Raw genomic sequence first — 18,412 nt, 5'->3', positions numbered from 1 at the left:
GGTGGCTCACAATGACAACCCAGGGCTTAGCCTAAATTCTTTAGCTATTAAAAGCTGTGAAATGCAAATAATGAAACATCTCATTATTAGGCCGGGAAAAGAAAGACTAAAATATATCAAAAGATAACATTGTTCCTTCATGCTGTAGTATTTAAATTACCACAAAAAAGACGAAAAAAAAGTCTCTGAAGTGTTAGCGTATGAGTGGCAGATATTTAGGATGAATTAGAGGCTATTACACTATGATTGCTTTACAATCACTGGATTGACATTTTAATATTTACCAAGTTTAGTGACAACATATAAGGGACAGAATTGTACGCCTCTTAATGAAACAAAACATTTCATTACTGCACGTTGCTTTTGTGTTGTTGTTTTAATTCCCCCAAAAACCCTTCGTTAAAAATGTCCTGACCTTTTCATTATTACATCTTTTTCTAACAATAGGAGGCTTGTTGGCGAGTCAAACTCTCCGTAAATGGTGGTGTTTGGGTCACATTAATTAAGGAACTGAAATTTATTTGTACATTTCCTTGTGGGAGTTGGAATTAAAGCAAAATACCAGACCTGATGTAAAGCTCTGCCCCCCCCCGTCCCCCCACATGTTTTCACTTCACTAAGATGCAGCTCGGGCCTGACCCAAGTAGGAATACTTTCAATAAAAAACTCAGCAGCCCAGAAGAAGGTGGTCTTCATTCGAAATAAACAGTCGAACATAAAAGGTAAGTTCTTTGATCTAACCAGTGGCATTCTGGGTAATCAGATGCCAAGTATTTAATCTTTCCCCCAAAAGGCTGTGAAGAGACTGTACGAAAAAATTCAAATGGTAACGGAGGTGGGGGGGTTCTGCTGAAAAACCGAGAACTGGAATCGCTCATTTGCAGTAGAATCAGCTCAATATTTAAAGTAGGAGTCAAATTCCAACACCTTCTTTTTGCTCCCACTTTACTAAGTACACACAGTCATCATTTAAAGCACCAAATGGCACAGAAATGACTCCCCGCGGCACTGCTGCCACTCACAAATCAAATTTAACACCTTCCTGGTGCTTTCACTGTGAGAGGTGTCACAACAAAACAGCAATTTTTAAGCAAAGAGGACTTGTTAATCTCAACGAAGTAGCGTGAAAAGCCATTACTACTGTAGGTAAGAACTGACAGAAATGTAATTTTAAAAGTGTAAATCCCAATCCCAATTTATATATATTGTGTATGCGTATGTATATGTGTGTGTATTGACTTGGTTAGATAGCATCTTCAAATCATATCTTTTATATATATATATATATATATTTTTTAATCAGGGACTAAGGGTTGGGGTGTTAATAATGCAAATTAATCATTCATGCCCCCCAAACTGACTCAGCCAAGTGTTTAACCTGCAAAGAGGATATGCATTTCAACACACAAACACTACATAGTACACAGCAGTCTGCATGATCTATTTAACCCGTTTCCACCCCCACACTGTTCTGACAGGTTACAGATTGCCTTCCCTTTCTTTAAAGTACGTTTTAACTAATTTAAATCACTTTACATTCACAATGTATTTATTTTGTTGTTGTGTTGCATTTTTGACTGAATCAATAAATTGTAACGGTCAGTTCTTCAATTTAATTTTGAGAGATTTTTATTTTACAGAACATGGTGTATAGACGCATGCTCTATAGACGTCACAAGGAAATAATTATCCCCAAGATTGTACAGAAAGAAAAGATAGCGTAACATAAAAGACAGAAAGTTGTATTTATTTCACCCACTTTTCTAGGGCAGTGTGTTCTCTGCATGTGAAATTAATTTTCTTAAGGGGTAATCCCATTTCTAAAGAGTCCAGAAGACTAGAAAATGATGCATTAGCACAGAATCACCGAGAAGAATGGAAGAAATTCTTCAGCTTTCTCAAAATAATGAGAAAATCTTCGAGCAGTAAAGGAGCACTTTCAAATGGAATTAAGAAAAAGTGAGATATGAGAGAAATGTACGGGGCGAGTCAATATGTGTGTGTATTATCACAACGTTGTAACCGATTAACTCATGGACTTAAGAATAATAGAAGAAGCAAAAACACTTATTTTTGGTTTGTTTCATCTAATTAATCAGACAACTAATAAAGCAAATGATCACAACATCTGTTCCACAAATTATTCAGTTTGTGGATTTTCTGTACAGAAGTGAAAAAATCTTTCATCCTTTGCATTCTTCCCAGAACGAGTTTTTCAATTTCTCAGAGAGAAGAGCGCAGGTTAAGTAAGTTCTACTGTGTGTGTTAAGGCCTGCCATTGTTAGATCATACGTTCATAAATCTGGCCTTCAGAGCAAAAGCATTTCTGCCCAACCGTTAACCAATCCTGATGGAAGATCGAGTCATTTCAAAGCTCGAGATCATCTCCAAGTGAAAAAGCTGAAGCAACGGCACATCACTTTATCAATCACATAGAACCAGTCTATTTTAATTGCACATCCAGAAAGTAATAAATCTTATGGAAATATGATTTTCCACAGTTCTTTCTTAAAAACAAAATGGTAATAAAGAGTGTATTTTGAGGGGCTTTCATACTGAACGGTGATATTGTACACTGGATGTTGCGAAATTGACTTGGTATTCCCTGTAAGTTACACAGAATTTCATTTTTTGGAAAATAAATATCAAAGGAACAGTGATACTACACTTAGAGCTTTGTATACACTTAACAGCCACTCTTCATTAAGGTTTACAGGGAAGTACCGTATGAAACAGGATTGAAGTGGTTCCAGAATCTGTGAGAAATATTACTTTTCCTGTAAATCCAGCTGCTTCCTAACCTGCTATTGGCTACCACCTTATAAACAAGAGATCTAAAATACATTACTCTTGAGGATAAATTAGGAAAGGTTAGAATATTGTACAATTAGCACCAACGTAGTGTTATAAAACACATTAGAATAAAAGCAGGGCAACTGCTATTTAGAATGCTTTTAATTAAATCGCAATTAAAACTAAAACCCACTTTTGAAACCGAACAATAACATACATGTACTCCCACAGACAATTCTTATAAACTTGTGTCTGCAAACTTAACAGATCACAATAAACAGATAATCAGCGCCTACCGAGAAAGGGAAAACCACTTCTCTGATAAACAGGAGTAGAAACACAAATATGCATGCGTGGTACAAATACATTCCTTTTAGCTGTGAATAAATAAATAACACTTAAAATATGTGGCTTAAATCTGTGTTTACACATTTGGGAAATATTATATATCACATGAATCGAACGGATTTGCTTATATAGTGCCACCTAGCTGAAACTGAAGATCTCGTCTCTCGAGATCAAGTTCCACACCTGATGCCATTCTACAGCTATATGGAAATTGCTTCCATTAAACCCCCAAATTTCCCTCCCCAGTCTAAATTCAGATCGCAATAGATCACTGGAATGATTTAAACAAAAGCCTGCAAACATACAATGCTAATTACAAACATTCAATGCACGTCTCCACTGTAGAGTATAAGAATATATCAATTTTCATAAGTGACAGATTCCTACCTGAGTGTAGAGAGATACAGGCTGACTTCCATTAAAGACAATAATTTCGTAAACACAATTTGGTCATTATAGATAGCTAGTAGATTTATTTCTTTATTATTATGATTTTTTTTTTTTAAGTTGCTAATATTGGTTCGTAAATAAGTGGTTTGCTTGCTTACTTACTAAGTATTTCTCATGAGACAATACTACTCTATGAGAATGAGCACATCTTAATACACACCAGCATATTCCAGGTCAAAAATGGCTGAAGAACAGCTGCCGTCTAGCAAGTGAAGATAAGATCCATTCCAGTTTTATGTAGTATAAAACACCACCTGCCCACCAATTTGTGTGTTTTTTTCTCTCTTTCTTTCTTTCAGGGAAGGGAGACTTGTTAAACTTACAAATGCATCTGCCCTACAGTTTTGCAGGACTTCTTTCTCATATTGAGCTTGAAATCGTAAGCAATGGGAATGGTGCTCTTATTCTATCACGCTTAAAATTAAAAGGGAACAAGAAAAACCATAGGGAACGCATGCCCCACTTTTTATATTCCGCCAATGAAGGAGGCACTAGGCACTTGAATACCAGTCTGCTTAGGTGGGGACTAAATTAACAGTTGTATGTATGCAGGGCTATTCTCAACGCAGCTCAGTGTTTATGATTAAAATGGTCCTGGAATCGTTACATTACTCCAGCTAACACCATTTCAAGCACTTCTGACTGAAGTACAGAGAACGGTTTTAATCGTCAAGTCCAATAGAATTATGCAGATAACATACAATCGGAAAATGGGTTTTGTATATTGCTTTTATCTCAAATGAGATATGCGAGCTGAAAGGCCTGTTAAAATAGACAGGATATTATAGGTACATTCAACACCATGCACACACTTGGCTACCTAATAAGCTTTTCCAAGGCCATAGATAGATACTTAATCACACATTTTCAGATGTATACTTTCCTAATGATGCAGTTATTATAATTTATTTGGACTTCTGTTCAAAACTGTGTGTTTCTGGGCTCTCCTCCAACGTATACCACTCTTCCATCAGATTCTTAAGTATATTTTGTCCTACATTGGGAAGAGTTACTGTAAAAATGAATGCTCGGTTTAGTATTTTATTCAGTGCACCTCGCCAATATGTCGTCAAAATATTTCCCAAAAAGCATTTTGCTGTGCTCCGAAGAACAATTCATAGACCGATTCATTAATTTATTAATGGAGAAATTCAATTATGCCGATTTTTGGATTTTAATTTCTTCATTTCACTCAGCTGCAGTACGGTTTAAATATAACTAGAAAATGTATCGAGTAACTTGGGAAAAAAACAAAAAAACACGAAACTCAACAAGTTTTATTATCGTAATACTAAATTACAGATGTACTATACAGTAAACATCTTGAGTAATATTTAACACATTTATTCCTTCCAAGCTAGGAAACATTTACAATGCAGCTGCCACTACAAGATGTAAATTATATTAAAAGCGTAATTTTTTTCTTTAATCCTAAGTATAGCCGAACAGGACTCTAGAAGAGTTACGAAGGCAATACCGTTGATGCTATAAAAAAAAAAAAGGATGTTGTCTGTGCTGCTTTCAACATGCTCGTATTGGTAATCCTCCATCTCTAAATCCAAACACCCAAAGATGCTTCAAGCTCTAATTCACACTGCAGGTGTTCAGGTTTCTGTGACCTGAAATAACCTTACAGGCTGGATTACAGTTCTTCATTTCTGTTCCTCCCGTGTCATCCTGCTGCTCCTCCAAAATTAAAGTTGCACATCTACGGCTCCGACAACGGGAAAGTTCTGTCAACGTGGCTTAACTGAGTTTTGCCGTGTGTTGACAAGCAGAAATTGATTAAAAACTGTGTCAGATTGGGAACCTCGCGTCAGCTTTGCAAGCAATATGGATGGATCCACCAGGTTTTGTGGTCCCCTCTGTAGTCTCACTAAAGACATGCAAACATACTAATGCAAACCCACAGGTGCAGATAAGACTTCCTGCCAATTATTCCACGAAGAAATTCCCATCCAGTAAGGGCCTATGTGTGTATTATACAATAGTATTAAAATAGGTCTGATAGGACGTTTGAGGATAAACTTTCAATAGGATGGGAAATGCAATTCTATTTCACCTGAGCTTTGAAATGGAAATGTCTCGTTTTACCCATGATCGCCACTGTCTCCGTTTCCACTGGCTGTGTTTATTTTTTACATCCCTACAGGACAGTTGAGAGGAGGGCGTCTCTGTGACACTCAAAACGGCTTGCTTGGTTTGAGATTGGGTTTTTGTGGGAACTCCCTTCTGTGGAAAGAAGAAATGTACCTCTGGCCAATGTGCTTAAACAAACTCTACCTCTTGAGAGACCGAAAAGACTTGAGCAACAGAATGACTAGGAGAAAGATGCTGACTGCAAACAATAGCTGCATCCAGAAGTTGGGTAGGCCCTTTTCACTCCAGTCTACTTGTAGGGGAGTACAACTTTAACATCTCCCCATTAATTAAATTGGTCTAAAAGCATGCAATGGCTGAAATGGCTGTGTATTGTTTTGAGTGGGAGAGCTGCTTCAACGCTTCATTTTTATTTACATTCCTTCCAGCTAATGAACTGCCAATTACAGGACTCATTTAAAGCACTGTACGTGTCTGACCAAGGACTGCTTGCTTTGGTTTCAAAAGCGGTCATAATCCCAGACAAGCAAGGATCAATTTTCAGCCTGTCAAACAGACAACCATTAAAGAGCACGTAGCAGGTGTCTAAAAAAAAACAAAAAAATAACACTGCATTTCATACCGCCGTGTTGTAAAACGACAAGCAAGCTGGGGTTTATATATGTCTTTTTCCTTGGTCTAATTCTGACAAGTTTTAAATTTGAAAGTTATATGTTGACAGCAGTCACTTTCAAGATGTCAGCTTGCAGTTGTACTGGGGTGTGTCATCGTGAGTTCAATCTGTCTGAGATTATTCTTCACTGCTACAGAAACGGCTTTCTGAAAAAGGTGAAGAAACACCAGTAGCTGGCAAATCTCCAGCAGCTGCAGAGTGCAGAGCTCGTGAGTACACCCCCCTGTACAAGTGTAGGTATAACTTTAAAATATAGACTTTTATTTGGGAACAATCCAAAGAAAACACATTCGATCACAATTTTAGGCAACTTGTGGGGATGTACAGCTGTCAGAAGCTCAGCGATTGCTCTATAATGTCTAACTTCAGGCTTCTGGGGCGTGAAGCTTAGGCCATATTTACTCCTGGATTGCCAAGGCATAAATAAAACATTTTAGCTAAACCTGATAATTCAGGTATTGGGGTTTACTTGAAATATACAGCAGATAATCTAAATACTAATGTCTTTAACTTGCATAGGAGCACAGCTGTCGGTTTTCCCCTAAGGGGTTTAACGCACCTGTATTTAGCATTAGTAATAAAGGAGGTGACGGGCATTTATGTGTTTTCCTCAAATGTATTTATAATGTCTAAGAATATATTTTCCAACCCAAAATAACTGCAAAAAAAACATGCAAAAATTCTAGTACTTTAGTGGAAGGAAGTTCACCTATTCTAAAATAAAAGTTTTTTGCAATACTGTGTCCACTGTTTTGTTTGTAAGTATTAGACACTAAATTCTTAGAATAATAATTACAAATAAGCTCATGAAGGAAATCTACCAGAAACATTTCATATAATGTATATAATTAAATGGTCCATGCTCCACAAATACTGTGCATATAGTATTTATCTGAACAAGGTATGCTCATTTTTTCCCTTTATAAATTTGTGAACATCTGACAGGAAATCTTAGCATTTCAGGTCTAAAATGTAAAACTGAATTAATTCATAGGCACTGATAATAAAATAAAGGAGTAAAATAGATTATGTAATAGGCATTTTGAACAACTCCTAATGGGATATTAAACAGACAGGTGTACATAATAATGAATCCAGGATTTTGAGAATTGCACTGAAAACCTGCCAAAAAACAACCTTCTATATTTATTCTGTCGGTTCTTCTGGGGGCAATAAAATAAATAGAACAACAGATAGATCCATTAAACAGTGCAATCTTGATAAGGGATCTCAAATCCAAAACCAACTGCTTTGGTGTGCATTCCTCACACAGCTAACCAACATTTGCAACCTGTAACTGTGCAATTAGACATTAGACCCAGGGACTTCAGCCTTCAACCATGAGCGCACAGAAATACTCCACCCACATACACCAACAGCAGAACTGTGTCGTGTCAGCCAGCAACCACCCCGCTTACCCCCCCCCCATTCCCTCTCCTCTCCTCCACAACCACCTCCTCCCCCAAACTGTTCGTTCTGTGTGAATGTTCTGATTAACAGCCACAACCACCCTCAATAAACACGAGGCATCAAATTCAATGTTAACCCTGCTAGTGCTGTTTCCAGCAGCCAGCCTTCCCAAATTACACACGTTCAGATCGGGGGCTGAGGGGGTCGTGGTTTTGCTTCACATCTCCATGAATCACAGTACTTTCTCTGAAGACGCTCCACACAGTGTATCGATCACTTCTAAAAACACTCCCTCGTTCAAGGTGCTAGATTTCGCCCATCTCCGTTAACAAAACAAAGCCACACCTGCTCGGGGGCTCCACCAGAGTGTGAAGCTTGGTTTTCACCCTCATAATAAGCAGTGCTGACCAACTTCTTTATTTGCTAGCCACCAAAACCTGCCACAGAACATGAATAAACCCCTGACTCTTCTGCCATCATCAAAATATTAAAAAATCACACACTGCACTCAAACATTCATCCTCCAACTTTGTTAATTATTACGCTGCGAAATAACTAACAATCCCTAACCCTGGGAGAATCCCCATCACTGAGGAATATCCCCGTGGTGCAGCAAAGGTGAGCAGCAGGTAAACAAATGTAAAAGGAAAAGCACGGGCTTCCCAAGTCCCTCATCTTAAGGAAACAAAGACCGAATGATTCCAAAATAAAATGCGTCTTCCCCGACATATAATCTCAGTAATACCCTCGCATTTGAAGGAGGATTTGTTTCAGATTGAGGACCTGCATCATTTCAGATTTAGGGCTCGTTTGTAGCATTCAATCATTTGCTGCAGAAGATATTTCACTTTCCAAAACACGCTCAAGGTGCCACTACAGTGGAGATGCATGCAACGGCAACAAGGCAGTGGGTGGAAGTTTGGAATTGGAACAAAGATCAGGATACTAGTTTAACAAAAAAAGAAGCTTACATTTTGAAATCCATGTTAAAATCTACGAAAAATATAGAGGAGGGGATTGAAAAACTCATAGGTCAGTGGCTCAAAGACCATTTGCCTCAAAATGGAACACCTAACTGCCACTTACAGATACGAAATCCATTGCCCATTCATTTGGGGAGCCCAAGAGTGATCATTACCTGTCTGATTATGAGGCTTTGCAGACCAGCTTGCTGCAAACAGAAACTGCCTGAGGGGTACAGATGGAGGCAGCCACAGGGACATTCTCCCCGCTTGGAAATAGAGAACATCTCAAAGCGATGTACAGCAGGAGAAATCCGTGAGCTTAAACAGCAAAACATCAAGTTGAATGTCTACAAACACTGCCAGGCGTTGGACGACAGCAGCTCTTGACTATATGTGAATTTTAAAGCACAGAGCTGATGCCATATATATTTATCTTTTCAGTTTTCACTTTTGATCAGAAAACACAAATGCTGCTGAAAGAGAAGCATTAAACATTGTGAGATTAACACTGAATAGGAGGATACACTGACTACCTTAGTAGGGCAAGATCCTTAAACGGAAACACAAGGATTTAATTTCCTACACTGCACAATATGTATATTGTCTATACTGATCAGAAAAATAATGTAATATTTCTGATGTGTATTTTTAGAAACTAACCATCATGTTGGGAATGTAATGATACATTACTCAAAATAATTAAATGTAGAAGTTCAGATATTGCGATCAAAACTTTAAATGTTTCTATGCATTTTAGAATATGTTGTACTACACAAATCAAGACTAGGCACCCATGTACAGACAACAATTCCAGTATTACCCTTCACTGTTACATACAAGAAAATTGTAATTATTAGTTATTTGATTTATATAAGTCATATTGTTCATACAGTATGGCTGTAACATCTCAACAGCCACCTTTCCTAATGTAACATGCTTCAAATTGCTCAACAAAATGTGTACTTACTGAAACTTATTCAACTGCATTGATCTAACTAAAATAATATGTTAAACCCTTCTGAGCAGCTGCACTGATATTGATTTGTAATTCCTGATCAGAAGCTTAGCAGCCTGACAGCATAATTCCTCAATGAGCTTGTCTCCAAATAATACATCCATTCATGGTTTGAAAGCATAATATTTGACTAACTTCCACTTCAGTCCCAGGAAGCCCAACACTCAACATCATGGGAAACCAGATAACAAAACAATGATCAAGGTGTGTGTGTGTGTCCATTCCAATTTGCATATCACTATCAATAAATTATGGTCTTCCAGGAGGTCAAAAAACCTTGAGAAACACAAAGCAGATCTTCATTTGCATCCATGAAACTATCACCCTCCAGTGCTCGAGTTTGTGTTTGTTGTTCCTCTGGAGAATACAAAATAATTCACACTGCCTCAAATAAGTGGGTCCACCCCCCTCTTTTTAACCTACAATACTGAATATAAAATGGAGGCAGATGGAACTGACCAGTTTGAGGGGGCAGAGAAAGACTCATAATAACCAAAAATAAAAAAAAGTATCGAATCATAATCTACCTTATCTTCATGCCCCCCCACCACCACCACCACCACCACCACCTCCCTGTAGTACTTGTATGCCACTTCTTTAAAACTCCCTAGAAGTGCCTCATAAAGAATCACACAATCCGGGGACCAATATTAACACAACAATACTTACCACCCAAAAAGAAAAAAAAAAACAAGCAGAAAAAAAAATCCCCTTCCCTTGTCTGGTATAGTAGGGTAGGGTGTTGACGCAGCAGAAATTTCCAGCTGGAGAAATTCCCCTTTTGGAGGTTAGTCGAGGGAGGGAGGAAGGGGGGGTTTAAGCCCTTGCCAGGCTATGCATGAGCTTTTCATTTCAATATCAGCCACCGCAAACAACGGATACCACCTCACACACTTGCAAAGCCCCCCGACAGACAGCTCTCTGAACAGGGACGCGGTTGCGCGGTGGTGCTGAAACTTGTCCAATAACCCCCCGATCTGAAGGGTCTCAAAGAAAGTCGGGCGAGACGTGAGGACGTCGGCAGAGCAAATGCAATCCCCTGCCCACGACAGCTTGGCGACGGTCTGGTAAACGAAATAAATACCCCTTGACACTCAACTAAGGTAGGCAGGAGCAGATCCGGGCGCAGACACTTGTCATCGGCTCCTGTTTGAGGCACGACAACGTGGAAAGGGGCAAGAGCAGGCGATCGGGGGGCTTATTCTACTCCAATGTGCCAGGCAGTTTCTTCACTATGTGCACCAAACAGCTGTCAAAACAGTGCTGGCGACCCCCCTAGGATACCATATTGTGCGACGCAAAGCGGTGCCCCCAAATAAAGGAAGGAAGAAAGAAAGAAACCCACGTTGCTACTTAACTTGTGTCCTGGATACATTGGCTTACAAGGTATAAATTGTTAAATGCGGACTATAGGATCGCACAATTCAAAAGTAAAAGGTGTCCGGCTGACAGGGGATGCATCCCCAACACGACATGCATGCAATCAGTTGGTAGGGATCCACGAAAACGAAACTAATGTTGGAAAGCAAACAAGATAGTAGAAGCCAAAGACGCACTTACCTGTTAACCCATGGATCTGGGGAAGAGACAATGTGTTACAGTGGTGAGGGAGGCTGTGCTGTTTATTTTCTTCCTCTCTTCCCTACGTTGGTATGCTGGTCTCTATGTGACTCCCTGCCCTCTCTCTTCCTCTGTGTGTGTGTGTGTGTGTGTGTGTGTGTGTGTGTGTGTCTCGCTTCTTTCTTTCTTTTCTTTCTCCCTCCCCTGCCTTTCCGTGTCTCGGTATCAGGAACCAGCCTCCCCCTCTGTCTCTCCCCTCTCTCTCTCTCTCTCTCTTTCGACTGAGTCTCAAACACAGGAAATGAGGCAACATGGACACACACACTTTCCTAACAGCATGCTGGGTAGAGAGAACAACCCACTGACAACCCTACTCTGACTGACAGGCTAATGAAATATTGTATTGTCATTACCGCCCCAGTACTAGACGGCACAATACAGACCCTATAGGCACACAGATAATACAACACGCTTATGAGCCTGTCCCTAAAACTGCACTGCCTTTTTAACGTGGAGAGGCGATGTAAGATTGAAATGATGATGATGATGATGATGATGATGATTATTATTATGGACCAAACTTCACCTGCTTTCAACAAGTTGCAAGGTAAAGCTATGTAGCAAGTATATTTTTAGTCTGGTAAAAGATGCACCTTTATTTATTTCTACAGGACATTGTGTCAAATCAGTGCCAAATGGTCATATCTATCCCTAACAAATTTAAGGCAAAAAAATCATAATAATGATTGATCTTTTTTTTTTTTTTTTTTTTTTTTTTATCGGTTGTCCTTTTTCCTCCGAAAGGAATAAATCAATGGAATTGATACTGAACTAAACGTTTGACCTACAAATTGCAACAAAGGCAATCTATATGCTGCTGGATCTTACAATACATTGTTTAACTAGCATAAGTAAAGGCACAATGCCAAAATTAGTTGGAATTTAAGACATCAATAACTTAAAAGCACTAAACCAGTGGTTCTCAGTCCTGTCCTGGAGGAACACCTACCCTGCTAGTTTTTGTTCCAACCCAGCTCTCAATTACTTAATTGAACCCTTAATTTAACTAATAATTTCCTAAATAAGATCCTTTATTTTTAACAGTAGAGGTTTTAAGTTAGGTATAACATTGTATAAGGAAATTATTATCTAATTAAGGAACCAACTTTGGATCACTTACACAATTTAAAGAGTCAAATGTAACAAAATTACTTCAATGAAGGGATCAATTAGGTAATTGAGAGCTCAGTTGGAACAATAACCAGCAGGAGAGAGGGTCCTCCAGGACCAGGATTGAGAACCTCTGCACTAAACGAAATAAAATGACTTTGTGGATTGTGAAATGTAACAACCAGTACAATAAAATAAGAGACTATATATCTCTAAATATGTTATGAATTCATGTGAATGTAGACTATGTTTAACATTGTTATTATAGACAACAACCATTGCCGAATATACATACCAATAATAGAACAAGTAACTCCTGTTAGGACTTTTAAGGCTCAAATGTTAGAAAGTAATGAATCTTTGTCAAATTTCAAACCAATGCATTCTGTTTATTTGTACGATCTCTGGTAAGGCTGCTATAATCCACGTATTAATATGTAACTAATTGTAATATGTGTGATCTAATATATTATATTCTGATATTTAAAATAGTTACAATACTTGCATTTGTTGCAGAGGGGCAAATACATTAAAAATAATAATCTGAGAATGTACTGATTCCATTGGTCAACATCAAGATGCAAATTTTATGGGGCTGTATAATAATTTACAACATTTAACCACAGTACAATACATTACAATTAACTGTGTTTCTATCCCAGCACACTACACTACACTTGACCCTACCTTCACCACAGTACTCCACCCTACACTTTACTGTGTTGTACCACAGTACACCACACAATAGTTTTGTATGGGACAAAAGTGTTGTACAGAATATAATGTATGGCAGCCTCATCTCAGGCCTGTGTTTATTAAAATCCAAATGGCTGACTGTTGAAATATTTCACTTATCAGGATGAAGTTAGCAGAAGTTGTATATTCAGTTGATTCCGTGTAACTCAACCATTTAGTGAACAGTATGTCGTAGTTGCTGTTGTTGTTATTCAAAGGGAGTATGTTGTTTGTATGAACTTCTGCGGTTAGAGAGGTGGGAAAAAGCTCTTACTTTAAACCCAATGCTAAAAGAGGGATAAACAGAGAGGTGACTGTGTGGATTAATGCTCTGGGCCTAATGGATCCCCTGACCTCTCTTCTTACATCTGTGTAATACTCACGGGCAGCCAGTGCTGGAATTATCAGTTGTGTTGGGAAAGAGCAGCTTTACACAAGCTCTGTTCACCAGATGTAAAGGCAGAGAGTCCTAAACCTGAAAACCAATCTAGGCAGTTGAGCTTTGTGCAGCAGACATTCGTTCTTATTAGCCTGTTTGTTCTTTCTATTTCTTTCTTTCTTTGTCTTTTTTGTTTACACTTTACAATGATGGGGACCAATTCTTAATCACTTAATATATGAATACCACAGGAATAACACATGAATACCTTGTGCACTTCATCTGAGTTCTGCTGTTAATCACATGTATCACAAGGCTAGGATTACAGACTAGGTTTGTGGTGAGGGCTTGAACGTGTGATCAACATCAGAACTCAGATGAAGTGCATATGGTATTCATGAGTTCTTCCTCTGGTATTCATCCTTCACTTCATTAAGAATTGATGTCCATTATTGAAAACTGGGACCTCTTTTTACCTGAACTGTTTTACTTTAATCAGTACATAACTCTGCCAAATGCATCAAAACAATAGACCTTTATTCAGTGCCTCATGTTTGGGTGAAGATCGACAATTAGTCATTATAGTTTAATTTCTGAGACATGTCAGTCTCGTCTTAAATGGTGTCATGTTACACACCTGTGTAGAATACACATCATGTTTTCTGAATGGTGTTCAGGTAAGCCTTTGGTAACAATATACCTTTTCAGGTCTACAATGTTTGTGTCAGCTGACAGAGAACTATTTCCACACTGGTGTTTCCGGATGTCTTGAAGCCTAAGGCACACCTACTTAACTTAACAGGTTGGGCCACACACTAACCACTGGAGCCCACGCCCACCCCATTACAAACTTAAAAACAAATCTTACTTTCAGTGAGAATCCTGAGTCATTTAATTGAACCATGTGGTAACCAAATGAGATGTTTGTTTTGATTGACTGATTGATTGATTGAATGTATGACTTCTCCACAATGCCATGGCACACCTGTTCAGAGCTGTTGGCACTCTTCAGCACATGGGTTTGGATGCGCCATTCTAGACTGGTGTTTCTAAAAAAATGTGGCCCGGGGACCACTCATCCGATGCAAATATTTACGCAGACCACCCGGTCCCCCCCACCCCTGGTGACAAAAACACGTTTGCTAAATACCAGCAGCAGCGAAGTGAGAACAGCTTACTCCACCCAGTAAGAAAATAAATATTGTTAATGAAAAGCATTAAACAGAAAATGTTGCTGTTATTTAATCAGGGTGGTTTACAATACTTTACATCTTAATATAATATATATCATAAGTAAAATATGAATACATGTCCAAAACCAAAAGTATAAACACTGGATATTTCTGGATCAACCAGCATTTGTATCAGCCTGCAAATCACCTAGAGCAGTGGTTCTCAATCCTGGTCCTGGAGGAGCTTCCAATTCCAATTTACACAGGTAAGTACAGTAAGTGAGGTCATACATCCTGGAAAGTAAAAACTAAGTGCTGTCAAGAAGCATGGTAAAATGCTGTGAAGTGCTATCTAATGGGGATTAAAAGGACTAATATTACAAGTACTGTCTGAAAAAATGTGTCTTGAGTAAGCGCCGGAAGGAGGTCAAGGACTCTGCTGTTTTGACTTCAGTGGGAAGGTCATTCGACCATTTAGGGGTCTGGGATGAGAAGGAGCGGCTATGGAGGAAGGGGAGTGGAGAGGAGGCATAGTGGTCTGGAGGGGATGTATGTGGAGAAGAGGGACTAAAGGTAACTTGGTGCAGTGTGGTCGAGACAGCAGTAGTTGAGGGTCAATGTCTTGAACTGAATGCATGCCGGTATCGGGAGCCAGTGGAGGGAGCGGAGCAGTGGAGTAGCGTGTGCAAATCGGGGCAGAGAGAATACCAGACGAGCCGCAGAGTTGTGGATGAGCTGGAGCGGCGGGTAGTGGATGCAGGCGGGCAAGATGGAGAGATCAGCAGAAGGTGAGGAAAAGTGGGGGGAAAACAGGAGATCCAATTTGGAGAAGTTGAGCTTGAGGTGGTGTGAGTGAATCCAGGCGGAGATAGCAGACAAACAGGAAGAGTTGCGAGAGGGGATGAGAAGGTCAGAAGAGGGATAAGACAGGAAGATCTGGGCGTCATCTGTGTAGCAGTGGTAGGAGAAACCATGGAAAGCGATGAGGGGGCCCAGGGAGAGAGTGTAGAGAGAGAACAGGAGGGGGCCCAGGACCGAGTCTTGGGGTACGTCTGTGAGGAGAGGTTGTGGGTGGATGAGGAACCTCGCTATGTCACTTGATAGGACCGGTCACTGAGGTAAGAGGAGAACCAGGTGAGAGCAGTCCCAGAGATTCCAAGGTCAGCGAGGCAGGAGAGGAGGATGGAGTGATCAACGGTGTCCAATGCTGCGGAGAGATCAAGGAAGATGAGGACTGAGGAGAGGGAGGCCGCCCGAGCACAGCTGAGGGAGTCAGTGACAGCCAGGAGAGCCGTCTCAGTGGAGTGAGCTGTGCGGAAGCCGGATTGCAGAGGATCAAGGAGTGAGTGTTGGGACAGAAAGTCAGACAGCTGACGGTGGACCGCCCGCTCGAGAGTCTTTGAGAAGAAGGGGAGTAGGGAGACAGGGCGATAGTTCTGAGGAGAGGTGGGGTCAAGGGTTGGTTTCTAATAATTACTTGAACTCATAATTTCCTAAATCAGAGCCTTTAAATTATTTTTAACAGTAGAGGTTTAAAGTTAAGTATAAAATTGTATAAGGAAATTATTATCTTATTAAGGAACCAACTTTTTATCAGTTACACAATTTAAAGAGTCAAATGTAAGCAAATTACTTCAATTAAGGGATCAATTAAGTAATTGAGAGCTCAGTTGGAACAAAAACCAGCAAGGTAGGTGTTCCTCCAGGACAGGACTGAGAACCACTGCTCTAGGTGATCTGCAGGCTGATGCAAATGCTGGTTGATCCAGAAATATCCAGTGTTTATATTTCCTCCAGGACCAGGATTGAGAACCACTGACCTAGAGGACCATTATGGAACACACTTTGAGAACCACTATTCTAGACTACTACCTTGATCTCTCATTGTCCTCATCTACCTTCTTAGCTCCTAGGCAGGAAATTAATCGGAAAGGTGTTTGAGATTTAATGTAAACCATGTGGTCATGTTGTTTACCTGTTTTGCTAAACCCTGATATTAACCATTATTCACTTCCTCAGATCTTTCCTCAAAAAGGTGTAAAGATGCACTGCACATTTTGATTTCCTCTTCCAAAAGATTGCACCTAAGCAAACAAAATGAACGAGCTCCTGGGTGTATATCAAGATGAGTTATCTTCAAAGGCAGAAAGCATATCTTCTTTGTACCCAGCATGGGGGTAAAGCTTTGCCGAGCCCTGGGGGCTGCCGATGCAGGGCATGTTTTTTGTTTTGCTGTTTGTATAGAGAGTAAAAATACTCTTTTGATGAATGAGATCTTGCATTTAACTTTTTAATCATTATTACTAGTTACATTAAATCCTAAAGCCCAGCATAATAATAATAATTATTATAGTAGTAGTAGTAGTAGTAGTAGTAATGACACTTTTTTTGGGGGGGGGAAGCAAAAGGAAAAACTAATTATGACTTTCTTTACGAACTGCAGATAGAGATGAAGTACATAAATAAACAAAAAAAAACTTGAAAATTAATTCCTTGCTCTGCTAAGCCTCCTACTGAGCTGTACTGCAATATAATTGGTAACCTTGCCCCAAAAAAATGATATAGAAAAAAAAATGTAACTATTTTAAAAATAGCACGATAAATTCCAAACACCTTCCAAAGCCCATAAGACTAACTGTTCATTATCAGCTCTACAGTGTGCATTGTTTAATATCGCTGTTGCCAGAAAGCGCTCTCATATATGCAGACAACACCAGATAGAGTGCAATCAAAGCCAGGTACACTGTAGACAAAATTGAGGACCATTGATGGAGATGTAGGAGGGGCCCTTCATTTAAAGGTGTAGCTGCTTGATAATGATTTTGGACAACACCAAAGACCATGTTTTCTTCTCACATCTAGTCACACATTGCGAAACCTGAATCATCTTCTTTATTAAAGGGAAAGAAAGGAGAGGAGAAGAAACCCAGTCCCCTCCCCACCCGTACACTGTACATGTCCGATAAGCACAAACCTGTGGGGATTAGCGCCTGACTGAATGTGGAGAGTAGCAGTCTTACCTTTGCATTCTCTGCTCCTGCGCTTAAAGCTTTGTGCTGCTGGCATTTCATGAACAAATCCTGTATTATGTGTGTGTGCCTTGGTCAGGGAGGGGGCTGCTCTCTCCTCTCTAAAGCGGCTTCCCATCACTGTCCTCTTTGTCAATCAGGCTGCCAGCTCGTACATCCTCATTGTGAAGACGGGGGCTTATTGCCATTTACCTCAGACTGCTACAGTTCTTCAGGATAAGCTACTCTACCAACGGAGAGAGTTAAGTTTTGTGGACACTGCCTCACTCTCTGTTTAAGCACATTCAATTCTCTTTACCTTCAGTTCTTGTTTCCAGCAGTTTGTCAGAAGGGGAATTCGTAGCAAGTTTAAATAAAGTTTTCTTAAAGAAAGGTGACCCCCTCCCACAAACGAGAACTATATTAATCTTGGCATTTCAGTTGCCAAGAAACACACAAAAACAAACACCTACTGCCAATTTAAACTGAATATTTAAGAGATGGCATGGTCTGTGCACCTATTTCCTTTTAAGAACTTCTCCACAGAAATTATTTAAAGTAATAGGATAACTGCCACTTCCATTCACCAAAAAACATGTTCTTCTACAGGCTGACACTGTGGTCGTACTGCATG

The 18,412-nt window shown here is 39.6% G+C and overlaps 1 protein-coding gene across 2 annotated transcripts in view; it reads right to left on the bottom strand.

Moving 5' to 3' along the window:
* zbtb46 (zinc finger and BTB domain containing 46) overlaps window positions 1–11,688 on the bottom strand; it is a 47,562-nt gene extending 35,874 nt beyond the window's left edge. Inside the window, exon 1 of one of the 2 annotated variants that reach the window (XM_066702370.1) lies at window positions 11,315–11,688. The gene's annotated coding sequence lies outside the window, so the exon portion shown is untranslated. The remainder of the gene's footprint in view (window positions 1–11,314) is intronic. The other variant, XM_066702371.1, reaches the window with a different exon arrangement.
* Window positions 11,689–18,412: the final 6,724 nt, after the last annotated feature.

Source organism: Amia ocellicauda, chromosome 4, assembly GCF_036373705.1.
Source record: "Amia ocellicauda isolate fAmiCal2 chromosome 4, fAmiCal2.hap1, whole genome shotgun sequence".
NCBI classification, from domain to species: Eukaryota; Metazoa; Chordata; class Actinopteri; order Amiiformes; family Amiidae; genus Amia; species Amia ocellicauda.
The sequence above is the reverse complement of the archived record's forward strand: the minus strand, read 5'-3'. Positions and strand labels throughout refer to the sequence as shown.